Source organism: Rousettus aegyptiacus, unplaced genomic scaffold, assembly GCF_014176215.1.
Source record: "Rousettus aegyptiacus isolate mRouAeg1 unplaced genomic scaffold, mRouAeg1.p scaffold_m13_p_4, whole genome shotgun sequence".
NCBI classification, from domain to species: domain Eukaryota; kingdom Metazoa; phylum Chordata; class Mammalia; order Chiroptera; family Pteropodidae; genus Rousettus; species Rousettus aegyptiacus.
The window spans coordinates 112,447,194-112,465,861 of NW_023416307.1; the positions used below are offsets into that span (position 1 = coordinate 112,447,194).

General features: G+C 39.4%; 1 protein-coding gene across 3 annotated transcripts in view; it reads left to right on the plus strand.

Moving 5' to 3' along the window:
• ARHGEF3 (Rho guanine nucleotide exchange factor 3) overlaps positions 1-18,668 on the plus strand; it is a 272,865-nt gene that overhangs the window by 191,547 nt on the left and 62,650 nt on the right. The window lies entirely within an intron of this gene.

The window sequence follows — 18,668 nt, forward strand, 5'->3', positions numbered from 1 at the left end:
CGACCAATTAGTTGGACAACTTGTTTTTTAGCTTTTAAATTAAGGAGAGACAGAGTGGTGTAGAAAACTAACACCCAGCTTTTGGAGCCAGTCATACCTGGAGTTAAATCTGTTTTACCACTTAGTAGCTGCCACCTTATGCAAGTCATTTAATCCCTTTGAGTCTCAGTTTCCTCATCTGTAAAAGAGAAATAGTCATGGTTGTTGTAAATGCAACCATATTGGTAAGATAGATGAGTGGGATCTTATTAAATTATAACAATGTTGATGTTTGTTTTGTTAGTTATACTTTACATGGACCTTACATTCTGAATATCTGAAAGATCCTGAGGTTAGGTTATGTTCTTAATTTTTAAATCTCTACTTGAATACTAGCAGCAAACATTTATTTAGTACTAACCATGCAATAGGTAGTCACTGAGTGTGATTCATCTGTTTAATCCTCACAATGGCACTACAAGGTAGATACTATAATCCCCATTTTACAGAGAGGAAAAAATGAGACTTACGCAGGTGAAATGGCTTGACCAAGTCGCAACCAGAAAGTGACAAAACTGAGCTTTGAATCTGGACCGTTAAATGTATGCTCTTAATCTACTAGTCCTTTAAACACTCATGCAAAACAAGTGGCTTTGCTTCTTGTAGATGTTTTCATACTAATCAAACACACAGTCATACAGAGATGGTTGTTGGTCTTTTGCTTCTTGATTTCTAGGAGGTCTTCATATATATGGAGACGAGAGCTTTCTGATATGACTTGCAAATATATTTTCTTTGTTGTTTTTATTTTGACTTTGGTTGTGATGCTTTTGTTGTTCCATTTGCCATGTAGATAGGGTTTTAATTTTATGTTTTCTATTTTGTGATAAAAAGATCTATTAATGTTTTCTTTTCTTCTGGACTTTGAGTCATGATCAGAAAAGCCTTCCCTATCTTCTTCTAGTACTTTTATTTTTTTCACATTTATGTTTAAACCTTTGATCCATTTGAAGTTTATCCTGGTATACAATGTGAAATATTGGTTAGTAAAAAAAAAAATCAAAAACACTTTAAAACGAATTACCCTATTCAAACATGGTCAGAGCTTGTGTAGGAAGAGTATTTGGGGTAATGGATCTTCCTTTAAGAATAAAAGCAGATATACTAGTGTTATAAGTGATAAGTAGGAACTTGTTCATGGTTCTAATTAGACCTCTAGACTGAAGCTTTGGTAAGGGTTTTCCCATCTGCTGAGATGGTCAAGTGCAGGATGGTGGGAGGCTCAGCAATAGGTAATCAGACAAGTGAAACTTTTGGAGATAGCTTTGGATACTCAGGCGATCCCTGATTTCTCATGCCTTTAGCTTCCAAAAGCACACCTGTGAAACATCCTGTTTTTCTACTTTCTTCTCTTTGGCATCGTTATAAAATGATTCCTCAGCCATCCTATATTTGATTTTGGCCAAAAAAAAAAAAAAAAAAAAAAAAGAATGTTTTTTTATCAGCAGCATCACACTTGTCTCCTAGTTTCAAAAAACTTACACTCTCATTGAGGGAAACAAGACTTAGATATGTAATATAAATCCTGAATAATGCAAGGGACTAAGAAGGCAAGTACATTTTTGTATGTATTTGAATGAAAACTTCCAGTTGCAAGTGACAGAAACACAACTCAAATTCCTTTGAGCAAAGAGGGAATTTATACTCATATAATAGAAAAGTCCAAGAGTCACTGGTTTCAGGCATGGCTGGTTCTAAGTGCTCCTTTTCCTCATGACCTTCTCTTTTTCTTCACTTCTCAGTTTTTATTTCTTTTTGTTGGCTCCATTCTCAGAAATGTTCTCCCCTCCTGGTAGAAATACGGCCACCAACAGCTCTAAGCTTCCCTACTTCTAATTTACAGGTGCTTTCTTGCCCAGTTCTTCCTGCAAAAATCCCAAGCCTGGTTCTCATGCCCTTTCCTGAACCAAAGACTGTGACCAAAAAAGAGAGTGTTGCTGATTGGCCAGTCGTGAGTCACATGTACTTCCAAGGAGACTGATAGTGGGCTCAGTCTCATTGAAACCACAAGCACTGAGAGAGCTTGGGCAGTTTCTCTACAGAAAATGGGAGAACTGTTATTAGAAGAAGGAGGGACCGATGTTGAGTCAAAACCCCAGAGTGCTCTCAGCATGAACTTCTTGTTCTCAGAGCTTTTAAAGAATCGACTTCAGGTGCCAAGAGCATAGCGATGAAAGTCGTGACTGGAGCAGTTGGATTTGGTTAAGCCTATAAAAATGAAGGCTCACTGGTCACGGCCGTGTGATGGTGAAGAGCAATAATAGCTTTTGTCAGTCCTCACCAGGATTACAAAATAAAACTGAACAAACAGAAAATATTGCTGTCTTTCTATTAGTAATGATGGGTTTCTGAGATACTAGTTTTTCAGAAAAGCTACCATCGTGTCATCAGCATTTGTCATATATCAAAACCCAATTTAAAAAAAGGATACACAGATATTGTTTACCTCTTTTCAACCACTGACTATGGTTTGGGGAAAGTATGAGGTCTTAAATTAGGCAAGATTCTTAATTTGGTGCTTTTGCAAATGTCATTTACTCATTCCACACCTGAATAATCAAATCTATAGCTTCTGAAGAATGTGGTATGAAGTGAGGGGTCTTCGTAGATGAAGTGGTCTGGCTACTTTGGCTACTTTGTGCCAAGAGCAGCAGCTAACATTGTGTTCAGGACTGAGCCTCATGCCTCCCATGCATCATCTCATTCAGTTCTTACAATAGCCATGTGCACTCTTTCCAACCCCATTTTATAGGTTAGGATACTGAGCCTCAGAAAGGTTCACTCATCCAGGATCCCAGAGTGAAGAAGTAGTGGAGTCAGAATTCGACAGGCAGCTGGATTCCCGTGTCTGTATTCCCAACAGTGCTTAGTAATTAGCTGTCTGTCTATCCCTGACCTTGTCACACCATAGGGTTTCTTCATTCCTCAAAGAAGTTGTGGAACCTGTCTGTGCCTCAGGTTCCTCATCTATAAAAGGGGGTCATTAGTAGGTCTGAGCTCACAGGGCTGTCATGGGGATTGAAGGAGACGATGCTTACAGTGTTGTTGACTAGCAGTGTTGTCCCTAATAAGTGGTCCAAAGGCCAGCTGCCGATAATACAATAGTATTCTTACTATTACTATTATTATTTACTATTGTTATTTCTTATCCTCACTCCTTCCCCTACCAAAATAAACTCTACCACAACAAGATCTCCATTTTTATCACTGACATTTAGTAGTTAAACATCCTTTTCTTTGCAGTGGTTTGCAAAGCACCTTGCAATTTCCTCTCTTCCTAATTCCTGGAATTCTGTTTGTTTGAACTTGAATTGTTTAAAGCTGTCTGTTCAGCAAACTGTCTTTTGTGTTTTTTCCTCTGATGTCCAGAGGCTTTGAAACAGTAGCTTTCCCATAATCTTCAACAAAAATTACACTAATTCCCTGCAGGGTCCATGACTTTAGTTCAATCTTCTCTTCCCACTGTCTGTCTTTTACTGTTTTTCTTCTTTCTCCAAGATTTTTTCTCTTTGTTTAGCATTTTTAAGAGGAATCTCTTGCAGGGCTTTCTATAAAATATTCCTGCTTCCTCCATTCAAGATTAAGCTATTATCTTGGTGACAGGTACTGATGAATATCACATAGAGTCACAAATGATCATGTGGTGTGGCTCACAGATTAGTGCCTTTTTCAGGTGATAATGATCGGCATGGCAGCTGCAGAAGCTTTGTCTTAAAAGTTGATTATTTATGGCAACTCTGGTTCTAGCCGTTAAAATAACCTGAGATCTAGTTAGTTGTTTTTTTCCCTTCCCAAAGAACTTCTCTGGAATTCATTTATGCCCAAAGAAATACACAAAGGCACATATCAGATTTTTAATCAGGATAACCTCCCATCTGTAGAGCATCTCATAGATTCCAAAGCACTTCCATATATATAATCTCACAGTGAACTTGTCTCTGGGAGCCTGTCGGATGTGTCTGTCAGGGGAAGGTGAGGGGGAGGAGGAGGAGAGTGAGTCCAGGATGCTGAGCCTTGGGTGGGAGTTTGAGGAGATCAGCAGTCTGGAAATGCAGTTAGCATGTGCCCAGGCTGGACCATAATAAGATGGAGATCTGGATCTCCTGCTTTCTGGAGCTTTTCTCAGTCATGCTAATAACAAAAGATCTGCAAAGAGCATTTCACAAGACTCAGAGGGAACCTCAATCATAAAACAGTCCTTTGTAGACTCATTTAAGCTGTTGTCTTTTTTTCTCTTGGGGTATGTTTAAGACATCCACCTTATACTGTACCATTTTACTCAGCCTTTGCTACAATAGGAAACTAGGGGGGGGTAATTCTTGCTTCCTGATCAAAGTAGGTGAATTTCTCTCAGAGCTCACTGGAAAGATATTTGGGGAAGAAGAAAAGGAATATTTCTTTCTTTAGTTTCAGTAGGTTTCCAAAGAAGAAAAAAACCTTGCTTGAAGAAACTGATGGTTTACAATATTTATAGAAACACCACTACCAAAATGCCTTGGTTCCATCAGCCGTTGTCACACATTTCAGTTCAATAACCTCTCCTTTAGTTTTTCATTATAAAGATCACATAACCACATGACCCGTAATTGCGAGATCACCCCTCTGATACAACCATGATTTTCATTTTGCCCATTTTCCCTGCCAAGTTTTTCTACATATATACCGATTGCATAGGTGCCCCAATCAGTTTTCTTCCTGCCTTTTTAACTTCTCATTTTTCATGTTGCTTGACTTCATAAGTATCCTTGTTAATGTTTACACAGTGTTCATCAGTGGCTGTCCTATAATTTAATTAAATATCTCCTGTCGTCTGACTCAGGGAACTTAGTGCAGAGCCTTGAGCCAGCCTGACCCAGATTTCCTGCTCTGCCACTTTGTAGCTGTACCATTTTAGGGACTTGCTAAGGAAATGATAACATTTTCCTCAAAAGGTTGTTCAGAGAATAATGTACCTAAAGCATTTAACATAGTGTATTCTCCATATTTAGTAGCTAGTCTGTTATTATTTCTAATTCATCACTATTAAATGACAATGCACTGAAAATATTTTCTTTCGGATTATTTTCATTTGGTAAATTCATACATGTAGGAATGAATACTGGACTGAAACATTTGCATATTTATATTGCTCTTGGTATATACCGATATCTCGATGTTACAGTAGTTTTTGCTGTAGTCATCAACAATTCTAAATATGCCATTTTCACTATACCCTCACCAGGGAAATTTGATTTTCTAAGTTAGGCGATTTAGTGCGTTAAACATGATACCTTGTGATCTGCCCATGTTAGTGAAGTAGAAGGAATAGTTTAATTAGCACCTCTGCTCACCCAGCATCCAGTCAACAATGGTTAACCTCTTCCCAATCTTACCACACTTTTGAGGAAAACTTTAAGCAAACCTCAGTCATCATATCTTTTTGCTCATTAGTACTTTGGTATACATCTCTTCCTGATTAGGGCATTTAATTTTTTTACGTAACCATCACATCTTATCATACTTAACAAGACTACAAAGAATTTTTTAGTATCATCTAATATTCAGTTCAAAGTCAAATTTCCCCAAATTTGAATTTGCCTTTGGACTGCATTTTAGGTGATATTTAAGGAATTCTTGCTAATTTGTCTCAAAGAGGTCCTTGTACAGTTGGCCTGTTTGAATCAGGATCTCAACATGCTCCACCCATTTCTTACGGTTGATATTCTGTAAAACTTCCATCTCCCTCTCTCCCCACACCCTCATACTGTTGATTTGTTGGATAAACCAGGTCATTTGTCTTGTGGAATGTTTTCTATCCTGGATTTGGGAGTTGTTTTCTCATGGCGTGGCTTAACTTTTCCCTCTATCCTGGTGTGTTCTGCAAACTGATGAATAGATCTAGAGGTTCGGTAAGTATCTTCCTTAATTTTAATGGGGTATTTTGAGGGCACAACACATCCTTACAGTTCTTCCCTAGGTAGAGCCTTATGCAGTTGACCAATTTACCAATTACCGGCCTCCCCAGGCAGTAAGAGAACAAAGATTCAATTGACCATTAAACTAGTTGAAAGAAGTTGAATATAGGATCAACTGATTATATTAGCTTAAAAATACTCTAGCTGTAATTAGTCATTGCTCTGGAAGTCATTCTTTTTTAGCTCCAATGCTCTAAGAATAGATCCAGAGATAGGTATGAAGGGTCTGCTCTCCAGTTCTAGAATATTGAGTAATTTCAAAAGTTGTCACTTGGCAAAATGTGATTAATTACTGGTAGTAATAAGAGTTGTTAGACCTGAAAAGAAGGAACAATCTCCTGTGGGCAGGGTTGATTGAGAAGGCTTTTCATAAAAAAAGAAAAAAAACTTTGGTCTAGGATTTGAATAATTGGTGATATTTGAAAAGGTAGAGAAGGATCAATGAGGGATTATTTTGGACATGAGTTCAAAGATAAACAAAACTTTTTAAATATCAGCCAATCCATCCACTCATATTGGCAGCCTTCAGTACATATCTTTTGAGCCTTTTTTCTTTCTTTTTCTTTAATTTATTCAATGAATACTTATGGGGAACTTATGGGCCAGCATTTTTTCACAGCATGGTAACATGGCTTGTGAGGCAACCTGATTTCATGGAAGAAACATCAGCTGGGAGTCATAAGACCTGAGATGACTCTGAAATCCTGTTTTTAGAAAAAAAAAATACAAAAAGAGTGCCTTGAGGTTATTGTCGCTCCTGGTATCTCCAGATGGAGACTCTGGCAGGTTTGACTGAGGCTGTAGCACACTGTCACTTTTCCTGGGAAGAAAAGACTCTGCTATTTGAATTAAAAATATATGTGTGTGTCTTCAGTTTTTTTTGTTCTCTTATGTTCTCTCCTTTCTCCTCTTTCTTTCTTGTAGAAGCACTTTATCCTTTGAGCTCTAAAGCTAAGCTGGAATCTCATGAAACAATATCTGTCACTACCCTGGGCAAAGATACAAATGAAAATAGGAATTCTTTAGCTCCCATACTGTTCATCTTTGTTCACATTCCAAGTGTGTGGGATGGAGGCAAAGGGGAGGGGTTACCTGTGGTTATCCTGCTGGGAGAAGTGTGCTCATTCTCAAGAAAAAGAATCTTCAGTTTGAAAATGGCTTCTGGCAGAGTGGGTGGCTGGGAACGAAATAAATTGTTAGCATTTTTTACATATTCATACATCTTCTGTAGCAGCTCAGCGTCTATCAATTTGATCCGGGTCTGTTTTCCTTTGAAGTCAGTTCTGTCAGCATCTATTGAGTGCCTGCTGTGTGCCATAGTGGTCATTTTAAGGGAAGGGATTTAACTTCCCTCCCTGTCATCTCTATCAGCTTCCCCTAACCCAAACCATCCCAAATAAGCTTCCAAGCTAAGTATGTACACTGTGGTTGCTATGTAAACACAGCTTCAAGACAAACCCCTTGCCACTTCCCCCCTGATTCCTATGAGTGCCTCTCTTCCCCTTTCTTTTCCTCTATTTGTAAATTCAGTAGAATTTCAGAATTTTTTAGATGAAAGCGAATTGAGGAGTCATCCCACTCTGTGTTTACTAGCAAACATATTCCACTACTTTTCCCAACTAGGACATCATGATAGAGGGTCAGCTCGCATCTTGGTTCTTTTATCCCTAACCTCCTGGGTATAAAATGTAAGTGGTTAATGTTCCCCAAGACTTGGATTAAAAAACTCTAATCCAGTACATTCTGTTTGATCAAAACAGAACCCAAGAAAGTCAAGTGATTTGTCCGTAGCTCCTAGGAGTCTGGGGGTAAACACGGACTAAAGCCCAAGGCCTCTGGCGCCCACACACATCCCACATATAAAGCCACCTGCCCATATGCTAGACAAGGGATTGTTTCCCTGTGGATCTTGGGCACACTGAGGCCAACGACACTCTGTCCTTGGGGAGGGCTCAGTGTAGCTGCGTGGTTTAGACCATCAGTGTTCCGGGCCGACTCAGTTCTGGTGTGGCTATTTAGTAGTTGTGTGACCTTGAGCACATTATTTAAACTTTCTGAGACTCTATGCCCTCATCTATAAAACAGGGAAAGCACCCTCTTTGGTGGTTGTGAGGACTCAGTATGATAATACATGTCATGTGCTCATTATGGGCCTGGCGTAGAGCCAATCAATGGCACCTAACATTTTCAAGCATTTCAGTACTCACATGTGAACTCCCAAAATCACAACGATTTCTTTTTGTTTTATCCATACATAACTCAAACCTGTCTAAATTACTCTACTTTTTGAAAGAGAATCGAATATGAATTTTTTGTTCCAAGGATGTGGCAAACATGTACTCTACTCTTAGAAATTATTTAAACATCTTCGTTTCAGTGTTATCTTTTAGATTGGTTAGTTGGTTCCTGGGCTTTGAGGAGATATTTTTCTCCTCCAGACATACCTCTCAGCTCTCTTTGGGACCATAATAAATCTAGCTCCTGTTTATGAAATTACTACTATGTGTCATCCCCTTACCTAGCTTCTCTCTAATCTTTACCTTCACCCTTTAAAGTAGGTCCTAATTGTAGATGAGCCCATGGAGGCTCTGTGGATTGAGCAACTAGCTTGATTATTGAGAATATTTTGGTAGCTCTCCTTCATTAAAAAATGGAGGAGCACACTTGTGACTTGCAGTTGTTGGGATATAAGAGTATATGACTCTAGCACCTGTGATTTACAACTGTCAGGGACCTGCATGACTATTCAACCCCTTATTATCCAGCAGGGGAAACTGGTAAGCAAAGAGGTCACAGAACTTGACCATAGTAGGTGTAGGAGTCTAGAGCTAAAATTTCTCTTGGTCTCCTGACTCTCGTTGAATGTTCTTTCAATCATATCTAATAGGCTTGAGTCCTTGACCCTCAGCATCATAGTCTCCAGCATTAGGATACCTGCTAAGTTGCAAATAGCCTGCAAATAATTGATGTTCCACTTCATAATTGGAACCATGGCTCTGAAAGCAAAGTACTTGCTTTTGCACCCCAACTCTGTGACTTACCAGCTCTGTGACTTTGGGCAAATTATCTCAGATCCCTGTGCCTTGGTTTCCTCCTTTATAGAAGCACCTACCTCATTGGATTGTTGTGCAGATTACCTGAGGTATGTCATTTAAAGTCAAAGAACAGTGCCTGGCAAAGAGCAAACCCTCAGAATGTTAGCTATGGTCAACATTTGTTGAGCTCCTGTCACTTGTCAGGCATCTTTTAGCAGTGGGGACGTATCTATGGAAAAAAAAGCGTCATGATTCTTGCCCTTAGGGAGCTTATTTATAGTCAAAAGGAAGACACAGAGGTTAAAGAATAATGAAGCTTATGATCTGTTGACTAATTCTAGTTTCATTTGTTATTCTTTGTCTTTAGTTTTGATTTTGTAAATGTGTGACATCAATGTAAATATTTTGCATCAGCAGTTTGGCCTTGGTGCACAGGGCCCTCAGCTTTGCGAAGCTCGTGGTGCTCAGCATCACGTGCCAGTAGCCACCTACGTGTTGCATTCAGAACAGATATGGCCATGATCCTGCCACTTGGACGTAAGCAGCCTACCTGAGGGCAGAAAGGAAGTTATGGCTGGGGAAAATACACAAGGCAGCAAGACTTGGTCACTGAAGGAACAGACAGCTCTCATAGTCATAACAGGCCTGTAGGAAGAAGACACAGTAGGAACCAAATGTTGTCATACAAATAACACAGGCACCATGTGGCCAAGTACCTATTTTTAAGTTATAGTGGTATATTTTAGACCATTTCCATTCTATTTTTAGTCTAGCTCCATTTTCCCTTTAGTATTTCTTTGCTCACAGATGATTCTACCTGTTTCAACCTATTTTTCTTGTCCATTTGATATTAAAGGAATCTATATGCTTATGCACTTCCTGACAAATGAGGACATCGAGCTAAATTTTCTGACGAACCCTTATAAATTATGACCATACCAAACCAACCCAAAATATGGACTCGCCTATACAGAACATGCTGATTTTAGACAAGGATGCTTTCATCAGTAAATGATATTATCATTTTAATTTTCTTCCCTGAAATAAAATAGCATAAAATCGAGACAATATTTCATACACACTTCAGTCTTTGCTCTTTTATAGAACCATGGAAAATAAGCATTAAAGTTTAAATCTCCTTATAGTTCAAGAAACTGCACCCTAAAGAGTTTAATTGACTTGCCCAAGGTCATACAGCAAATTCAGTGGTGGATCCAGGATTAGACCCTATGTCTTCATATTTAGGTACCGTGCTACTTCTATTGTATATGTCCAATAGGTAAATCAATATTTGAAATTGTAAGTTTAAAGAATTAATCCCTTAGGAACCAAAGAGGGTGGAAAAGAATTTCCATATCCTATCATTTCCTCTCTCATTCATTGAGAAAAAAAGGAGTGGGATGATTTATATAACAGAAAGGTAATAACAATATGGATTATGTGCTAACCTAGTACTAGAATGCCGACATAGTCATATCTCATTAAACTATTCATATGCTTTATCTTCTTAAAGTGAACTCTCATATCCCCATTTTACAGATGATTTAACTGAGGTTTGGTATGGTTAAATAAATTATCCAAAGTCATATAGATAGAAAAGTGGAAAACTTGATATTTGCATGCAGGCTTCTCATTCTAGAGTTTGCATTCCCCTGTGTTCTACCAGGAACTGAAGGATGGTGTGTTGAATATTCCATAAAGTTTTACTTTAAAGCCAGGGTAGAAGGGATATCCTTCAAAATTTAATGTCACAAGGCGTTGCATTTATTATATTTTTCAGTTTACTGGAGCAGGCTGTAGGTACATTTTTTATATTGTAACTTTGCACCTTCCATATTTAAAGTTTCTTTAGGAAATGAAAATTAATTTGAGGGAAGGAAGCCTCCATAATTCCTGCCTCCTGTTGGTATAGATGCTTGGCCTTCTGTACAGGTAGGAAGGAGAATGCTGGCCTCTCTCTGCTGAACTCATAAACTGGAGAAGCATCTAAATTCAGGAATGATGCCAGGTGATGTAGGGGCGAGGAAGGGAGGAAAGGGATATGGTGTGTGGAGCCCATAGCTCAGGAAATATGATGGCACCTAATTTCAGAGTGGTATGAGGCAAGCGTTTAGGAAAAGAATAATGAGCTATTGTTGTAGGCTTTTTTTCTTTAATGGGTGGGTTGTTTTTATAAAGTTTTATGAACAGGAAACTGAAGCAAAGTGCTGATCCTTTTGGTTTTTGAGCTCTGCCAACATCATTTTCTTTTTCTTTCTTTCTTTCTTTCTCTTTCTTTCTTTCTTTCTTTCTTTCTTTCTTTCTTTCAAATTCAATTTAATTTTTTTTTTTTGAGTGTTGGTGACAGGCACTTCCTTTAACACTTCTGAGGGTACAGCCTAACAAGACACCCCAAACTGCATTTCATAACAGCACAATCCAAATGAAGAGCTTTAGTTTCAGATCTTCTCAAGAATGCCATAGGACAGAATAAAATTCCCTCCTCAACCAAGGGAGAAAGATAGCTCTTTAGAAAACCAAGGTAGTCTGCAGAATGTTTCCCTTTAACAACATTCTAGAAAATTTGCCCAAAATGTGGAAAAACACTAACAGGCATTAAAACGGTTCTTGCAATGACAAAGAAAATACTAATCTAATTCCCTTCCTTCCTTCTATAATGAAAACCTAGACTCTCCAGCTATTGTTTGCCCAAAAATATGATTTCATCTTAAAGAAGGTGGTCCTATCTGTTGTGCATTTTGGATGCACCGAACCAACATTTCAGGCATCTGGCTGCCAACTTCAGAGATGTTAAAAGCTTTTAGTTCCTGCAAGGCATTTATTCATTGCTTACCTTGTAAAAGTTATGTCTTATTGCATTTTCCTGGCACCAGAGCAATCCTTATACCTACCCATTGCATTTGGTTTTTCTGAGCCTGCAGGCAGCACGGGGTTATTAAAGTTCAAGGAGGAAGCCACATGATGTTGGCTTACAATTTTAATTTTCTCTTACCTTCTTCCCTCCCTTCCACTCACTGACGAATGAGTTTTGTTCACCATGTACTGTGTCTAGACCAGAATGAGCTCTCAAAGCATATCACGTAAGACTCCAGATGAGGACAGAAAGCATAGTCCTTCCTTGGTAGAGCAGTAGCAGAAAAGTTTTCTTGGATTAAAAAGTCCATAATTTCACATCAGCCTGGGCACTTTAGATTAGTAGCATATTTAATCTTGCAGAAACACCCAGGCAATCATTTCCCCTCCCCCTTAAAAGATAGTCCCTCGGTGCTCAACTCACAAAAACATATAGTTTCAGTAGAAATAGATTCCTGGCAAATACGTGCCCAACTTTTCTGGTGGGAGCAGAAGTTGGCTAGTGTATGCTAGAAAGCGGTCCATTAGCTGAAAGTGTTCTTTCAGCCATAGGCATCCGACAACAATACAGAAAGGTTAGGGGGTGCAGGTTTACTGAGTGCTTTGGTTAAGAGGGAGCTAAGTTACGGGAGCTTCTGCATTGTTGTCGGATGCCTATGGCTGGTTGAACTTGCTCTGTAATTAAGGTCTTCTATACATATTATCCCCTTCCCTGCCTCCCCATAGCCCCAGGTCTTTTTCAAGTAAACATCTCAAGCCATATCCTTTCCTCCCATTCACTACTATTACAGCTAATTTTTTAAAAACTTAAATGTAGTCACGTCCCCTGGCTATGAAGATAAGCATATTTTCAATTGGAACTCTGGATACTAGATTGTAAATCAAGTCCCAAGAGCCAGAACACATCTCCTGGTGGGTGGCTTAGTTGGCAGCTTACTGGGAGTGTTGACTTGCATATTTTCATTGTTCCTTCATTGTCTCCTTGGTGCACCTATACACGTATAGCGGGCTGTCTAGCACATAATAGTTCATCGGTGCTGGATGGACAAATAAGCAGCTCCCCATGCCCATTGTGGATTTCAATGACACAACCATTGGGCTAATTACCCATAAGCACCTCTGGCCTGAGGATCTGTGGTCAAAGTGTTTCTGAAGAAGGGGGCTCGGGTATAAAATTGAGCTTGCTGATAATTCTAACCCAAATTTCTGGAGTCCACTGCTAAAGACTCCAATTCAGTGGATCCAAAGTAGGGTCCAGATGGTTCCTGGAATTATTGTTCCTGATTCCCCAGAAATCATGTTTTTATGAATGTATGGGTTTTCAAATCCCAGCCAGAGGAGATGAACACTGCTATATTTCATTGTCATGTACACTTCCCCTACATTTTAACCTCTCTAGAATTGGTATGTATCTTACAATTGATTGTGTGTTATAATTTCATTAGCAACCTTATTTTCCTTTCTGATAGTACAAAGATAATAGCATATATTACGGTCTTTGGCATCTTAGGTTCGATGAAATACGGTATTTTGATTGCTGAGACTATAGTTGACTGAAGAGAAAAAACTTCCGCTATTCAAGGCTAGACTTTATACATTTTTTTATTTCTAATTTCTCCATGCAATGGTTAGTATATAAAAAACAGAACAAAACAAAACAAAAAAATCTGACATAACACATACATTAGCTGTAGTCTAAGAAGAGTAAATAGTTTTAGAATAAAACAAATTTATTGAATTCTTGGTCAAAAGATACAAAATACTCTCAAATGAATGCAAACTATCCATAAAGTTCAAAAACCCTCTCCTAGTGTACAGAAAGTGTTCTCAGGGCTGGCTTAAATTCTCTGAGGAAAATAAGCCTGTTAAGAGTAATCAGCTAAAATTCGAGAAGGTCAGGATTCTTATTGTAAAATCTGGGTAAAGACAGGTTTCTGATCACACACGCTGTGCAGCCAGGAATAGTATGTATCAAAAAGACAGTAAATTGAACACTTTGGGGTTTTTATTTTATCACTGACTTTGTATATCTGCCCCTCAAAAACAAATGTGGTGGTACAAGTTGTCTTAGAAAGACCAAGCTTTGAAACATTTTGTCCTGCTCCCCAATATCTTCTGTAAGTATTATCTTTCAATGAAATTTTGAAATGCATTTTCATATCTGAAGCAGTTTAAGATTTTCTGTCCTCACCCCCACCTCACTTTGCTCCCATATTCTTCTCTATTCTCTTGTCCTTTTCATGTTTTGTGAAATCTGTTATTCAGTTAAGGGTCAGGTTTGGGCATCAGGGAAAGCTTCTAGGCTTATCAATATTCCAAGGCTTCTTGGCACTCAAGCTTCACCCCCACCCCCACCATGCCTAAACTAACAGTTGACATCAGTCATTGATAAAGGTCTAAAATAAAAATATCCTTGAGGTCAAAACTAACAGATTGTCCTGATTCCAATGCCATATTTCAGTTCTCTTTAATGTGGGGTTTCTTGACAATGGAATTATTGGCATTTTGGACCTGTTAATTATTTGTTATAGAGGGCTATCCTATGTATTATAGGATGTTTACTAGCATCCTGGGCCTCTCTCTGCCTATCAGATGCCACTAGCACCCTACCCCAGTGACAATGAAAAATGTACCCAGACATTGCCAAACGTCACCTTGGGGGGCAAAATCTCCCCTAGATGAGAATCGCTGCTGTAATGAACCAGAGACTAGGGAATGCCTCTGCCTTTGGTATATCAGGGCAAGATAGATATTCATTCTTTTCTTTTCTTTTTTTTCTCCAAACATAAAGTCTTGATTATTCTTGCATTATAGTTAACAATCCACAAGATTAGCTCAGTCCTGGGAGAAAGAGAAAGTTTCTATCACTTAACTGGTTTTTCAGACTTGTTTCAGAAAACGAAATCTTTAAGAGAATGCTTTAGAATACCTAGGGATATATTTTCACAGATCTAGTTTGGAGCCAGCAGACATATTCCCAGACAGAGGGAGAGTAATAATATTGATATGATTTTTAGATATTATCTTTCTTCATTTGTGCCATTTTTTCCTGTCTGGCAGTAATCATAGTCCTAATCTTTCAGAATTCACTGCCAGCACTTCTCCAGGCTTTTAACTCCCCTATCCCATTAAGACTGAAGTTGCAAAGAGGAGAGGGTGCTTGGTCATTAATTGGGAATATTTCCCAAATGGAAGTGGAGGGGAGAGGTGTTGATACTCATGTGTGTCCAACATGTATCTACGCAGCTGTGTTAGATTAGCAGAAGCAGAAGATATGGCTACAGATGCCAAGGAAACAGATGGAGTTGCATGTGTCTGAAGGCCAGGATTCCAAGGATTGGCTACTGTCACTTGAGCTCCTTCTGCAAATGCATACCTCCCTGTAGAGACTACAGTCGAAAGGCCATATTTTAAAGTCAATCATGTTCCTTGTGCAGGTGTACATTATACACTTTTCTGGCATAGAGGTTCAGCACTGGGTGGAGAAGAGGGAAGAAATATAGCTAATTGATCACCTGATCTATAATAAACACTCATATGTATTTGACAAATTAATGAATGAATAAATGAATGAATGACACTTTAAGAAGAATAACACACTAACCCTGATGTTAAGTGTATTGCCAACAGAACAGAGTATTGTCCCATTGGCTGAGAATGTTGTCACAATCACTCTAATTTCTAAAGTTTTAGCCTAATGCTGGGCCTGTTCTGCTCACAGTAATGGCAGTAGATTTGAGGAATTGATTGATGGTCTTCCAGCCATGCCTGGTTGTCTGCTCATTTAAAAGGAGCTAATAATCAGTGGTGGGCTTGTGTGTGGAGACCCATCACTCCACCAGTGGCACAAATGAGCCCCACTCAGCCAAAGCGAGAATACAGGCCCGGCTCTTGGCACTGTTCCTGGAAACGTAGAACAGACTTCTTTATTCCAATCTCCAGGCTTCTGACTAGCAAGAAACACTGCCCGGCTGTGAAGCGTTTTATAGGATTATAATGGGTAGCGCCGAAGGCAAGTTCTGAAAGGCACTTTGTGCTGTTGCTTTGAGTGAAACTGACTGTTAGGGCAGTGTTGTTCCTAAGCCCATAAACACACACACAGGCAGGAAGGGGAATGCCGGGCTCCTAGGACCCACTCAGCTGGGCAGCATTACAAAGTTGGGCTGGCTTCCTTCAACTGTGACACCAGCCTTAGACGTGTGCTTGGGAACCTTCCTGTAGAGCAGCATGCTTATGACAAAGTCTTTAGTCACAGACACTCCTGGTTGGAATTCTAGGCCAATTGCCCAAACCCAAAATCTACTGATATGGGAGCAGTGCATTAAACACTGGGAAGGTTCTAAAGTTGGGGCACAAGGTAGAAATTGCATGGGGACAAAAATATCCTTGAACATCCTTTAAGTGTCTCAAGAACCACATAAATGGTTTGTTTATACCCATAATCGCCAGCCTCAGTTCACAGGCCTTATTGTATCAAAAATATATGAATATATGTCTTTATTCATGGTGAGGAGATGTTCATGCAATAAGAAGCTTGCAAGCATCAGAACTCCCAAGGAAACTCCATATTCTCATCTTTCCTTTCACACTCATTTTGGGGCTTATGCTTGTTTTGTTTTGTTTGCAGCACTATTTAAATTGTCTCTCGTCATTAGCTAGAAATGTCTCTCTCTCTCTCTCTCTCTCTCTCTCTCTCTCTCTTTCTCTCTTTTTCTTTGCCTAACATGCATAATGAAAAAGATGTAAGTTTGCTGTACATATGTTGTATGGTGATGTATATTGATTGATTTTTATGGTTCTAAATCTTTTAAGGAGGGGCAAAATATATTTTACAAGACTATTTTAATAGTCAACCAATATGACTATTCTTTGCTCTGTGGTAGTTGTACTTAAACTTGAGGTTAAAAGCTCCTCCCTTCTCTATTTTATCTATTACTGCACTGGACTTATGGTATATCAGACTTCCTGCTTGGCCCTGAGGATCCTGCAGTGAGTAGTCCAGTCCCAGGGATGTCATAGTTTGCTGGGGTCACTCTTCAACGAGTGATGGAAGTACACTTCCCAACTGAAAGACAAGGCCTGGTGAGCTCCATCCACCAGGATCAAAACCCATTCCCAAAGGGGCTGTTGCTGACCAGAGTCCTCTAGGTGGGATGGTGGGCCTGTGGGACCACAAGAGCCAAGAGAAGAAGGGCATGAGGAACAGCTGCAGGTGCTTGAGTTCATATCTTTGGCAGCCAGGGAAGCCCTAAGTGAGGCATGTCACCGCCTCCAGGTCCTGCTTTGGCTGCAGAATTAACCAGGGGTTTCTTTGGTTGTGTGCCCTTGGAGTTGAGGTTCCCCTCATTCCCCACCAAGCTTGGCCAAACTTGTGGGGGGACCTGTGTAAACACCCCATCAGCACTGCTCAGGCTACAAGGACAAACTTGTGTTCAGCAATACAGGTAGAGAAAGTCAGTGGTCCTGAGGCACTCTTTCCCACTCCAAACCTCTTCTTTGACCAGTTTCCTTCCACTACTTTAGGATATATAGTTGAGAGGAAAAACAGGTGTTCTCTTCAATCTCAGTTGGAACCCACTGATTCAAAAGCCTCCTTCACACTTGTGGCAATAGCAAGGCTGACAAAACTGGGCCAGATTCTCCCGGCTTCTGGGGCATTTTGTTTATACTAGTTGGGCAGGGAAGTGGATGAATTTACTGCCATGGTGTGGGTTTGGTACCTGAGATGAAAGAGTTGTGTATCATGAGGTATCCTGTCTGGAAAGTGGGAAGTGCTGAATTCTAGCCTCAGCTGAAAGCAGAGAACACTAAAACAGGGACTAGATAGTTCTATTTCCATGACCTCCTGCACACCTAAGAAGTCAAAACCAAAGACATCATCTCCCCAGACCACCACCTGCTGTGGCCATGACTTTGATAAGGGGAGGTGGGGGGATTCAATTCAACAGTGTAGTCTACAAAATAGCTTTTGAGGTAATGATCATTTTAGTATCTTAAAATTTTATTTCTAATTTCCCAAGTAACACATGAATATATTTTTCTTGTAAAAAAATTTAAGAACACTTGCTATAAATGTAAAGTCTCCTTTGTCTGCTACTTTTAATCCTTTAATGCCAGGTACTCTCTAGCACTGATTGTGTCCCCTCAGCCCCTAAGAAACTCATAATATGAGTTTGCTGTGCATCCTTCTGGATGGTTTTCAATGGTTTTTACCTACATGTCTCTATAGAAAATATATGGTATCCTTCTGCAGATTTTTTAAAAACACAAATGGTATTATACTGTGCTTATTCTGTAATTATTTTTCAACTGAACCTAATACATTGGTGATCTTTCCATTCCAGACCCATAGACCTAACTTTTTTTTGACTGCTGCTGAGTGGTGTTCCATAGTAAGGAGAGTTTAAGTATTCCTATTGATGGACTTGAGTTACCAGGTTTTTTTTACTGTCCAGACAGAGCTACAGAGAATGATTTTGTAATTGCCTATTGGGCATTTACAATGTGTTTTCTCCAGTAAGGCGAGATAGAGTCAGATCATTGCTACACAGCTTTATCTCTACAGACCCTATTAGATTGCCTGGAGTGGCAGGCAACTTCTTCCCAGTCTCTTCACATTTAAAACCAGCTGCAGAGAAAAGGGCTGGAGGGAACTTTCTAGAAGTGGTGGCAAGGTTTTTGTGTCCCAGTCGCGGAGGTGGTTACAAGTGTTTACATTTGTCAACACTCAACTAACCATACACTTAAAATGGGCGCATTTTACTGTTTGTAGATTCTATTCAAACGG